Source organism: Mycetomoellerius zeteki, unplaced genomic scaffold (assembly GCF_001594055.1).
Source record: "Mycetomoellerius zeteki isolate Tzet28-1 unplaced genomic scaffold, Tzet1.0 scaffold1031, whole genome shotgun sequence".
NCBI lineage: Eukaryota > Metazoa > Arthropoda > Insecta > Hymenoptera > Formicidae > Mycetomoellerius > Mycetomoellerius zeteki.
This window is the reverse complement of record NW_017255945.1, coordinates 11,742-14,146: the sequence shown is the minus strand read 5'-3', so window position 1 is coordinate 14,146 and position 2,405 is coordinate 11,742.

The window sequence follows — 2,405 nt, the reverse complement described above, 5'->3', positions numbered from 1 at the left end:
AATATTTTATATTTTATATTTGATCTTGAATAAATTTTGCTTGCGGCGCGTCAATGGCCCTCCCCTTGACAAATTTCTGGATCCGCCCCTGGCGGAAAGTCCGTCATCATGGGGATGCTCGAGCGACAAAGCCTCCCCCCTCCCCCGAGAGCAGGCGCCCACCCCTATCGTCGGCGACACCCCCGAAGGGGCACCCACCGAGGAGGGGGAGGGGCCAACGCGCGCGAGACGCCGCGGCAAGGCACTGTCGTCCTCGCTGACCTCTATAGATTCGATACAATTTGAATCATGCAAAGAGCTGATATCCGAATCCAGCCCGCGATCGTCTTTAGATGGAGATCGCGAACGCGTGCGAGGCAGCGAGGAGGCCGGGGAATCGGGAGCCCTCACCTCCCCGCTTACCTTTCTTTTTCTTATGCGGGGTCTACAATAGAAGTCGTAGGGGTCGTAGGATCTTAAATCGTAGAAAACTGACCAATCAGAGTCGATTATTCTTCTCGTATTCGATTGTGATTAGTTAATTTTCTACGATTTAAGACCCTACGACCGCTACGACTTCTATTGTAGACTCCGCATTAGGCCGGAATCAGACTACGCATTGAAGATTGAGATTGAAGATTGAAGATTAAAATTTAACCAGTGAGGACAAAGGAATTTTAGCTCCTGTTACGTCCCGGGGTTCTTTCGGCGGGAGCCGAGATTCGAATTAACCCGAGACTACTACGGTAGTATGAAGGTAATATTCGAGGTAGTGGATTGGCTGATTAACTTGTCCAATTTAATGATTATCAATTAGAGTTGTGCGCTCGATACAGTGATGATGGTAGATTCTGGGGAGGTCCAGGGTGTATCGTCTGTCCTATCTAGATATGAGAGGAACCTTTCCAATATTTCCGGGCAATCGCGACAATTTGACACGTGATGCACGGTAGTTAACGACACAGAGCATGCGTCACAATTTTCAAACCGTTCGGGAAATCCTAAGTGGATGTAATGTCGTAACACGCCGAGATATTTACTCTTTTCGGAGACCGGAAGCAAGGTGTAACATTCTGGGCACTTAATTCCGCCACTTTCGTTTTCCCGATAAAACAATGATGATGCGCAACAGGCGCTCCGTACCCATGTGACGTAAGGGTCTATTCTCAACTGACGACGAGGAATAGCCAATTGCGGACGCGGGTGTACCGGACACATGCTACGCGGGATCGGATTCGCGGCTCGTCGTGATCGAAACAGATTAGTTAATAATTTCTTACCTTTTTGATGAATTCTGGGTGGCGATGACGAGTCGAGATAGAATGAGTGCGGGCGGCTTCCAACTTCCCTAGTGTCTCAGCTCTGCCATTGGTCCTCCCGAGTCCATGGTGATTGGGTTGCGGTTTGACACGCGACCGAGTTTCATTAATTAAAGTGTTCGTATGATTTAACGCGACGGATTATGGAGGAGGTTTTATTCAGAGATTTTACTCGGATTTAACAAACCACATGAATTTATTGTTTATAGCTTCACACACAATCAAAGGTTAAACATTTTGGCTTAATATTAAGGATGATTTACATTAACGCGGGAATTGAATTACGCTTAAAATTAGAATTAGAATTATTCTAGACTTGGATGAAGAATTTGAAAAGTGCACGCAACACGTGAAAGCTTAAGGTCAAAAGGCTTACATGTCCTCGGAGGTACTCTGGACCCGGACTCGCGACTCTAGGACTGTTACTTAAAAGAACGACTCTTAACGACTGCTTCTTAACGACTGCCGTCTATTTTGTGCCCTGAGGGCAAATCTTAAGGGCGTCCCCTTCCATCGTTATTCCGCTGAGGCACGCGTGGTGGGGAAGGCGTCAGGTACGGTCCTGGCGGTCTCATGTACTACGCCAATTTACAGGAAGCGAAAATTCTGGACAAAAATTTAACAATGCCGCAGACGTGACACTCCTATTGTTTTGATTGGTCAAATTTCAATCTTTCAATCTTCAATCTCAATATTCAATGCGTAATCTGATTCCGGCCTTAACTTTGTCGGAATCTCTACCCGATTTCACGGAATCTGATTTCTTAAGGAAAGCGGCAACTAAGGACTGGGTCACTTGCGTCGAGGAAGCCCCCGACGAGTTAGTCGCGCGACCAGCATGCTCGAAAAAACTATTGAAATCCTCAAGGGAAACCGAGCGACGATTGTTGGCCAATGGCGAACCACCGCCTGGATCGGGCGGGTGAGAGGACGCCCCGGTCTGCATCACAGACCCGGTAAACGAATTCGGATAACGAAAGCCCCAGTAAAGTGAATAAGTACAAATACTCACAAGAAAAACCCCTCGGAATATGTACGAGAAGAATAAAGCAAGCCAAAGCTCAAGAAAAAAATACACAGAGTACAAAGGTCCGTATCGCGCAGACG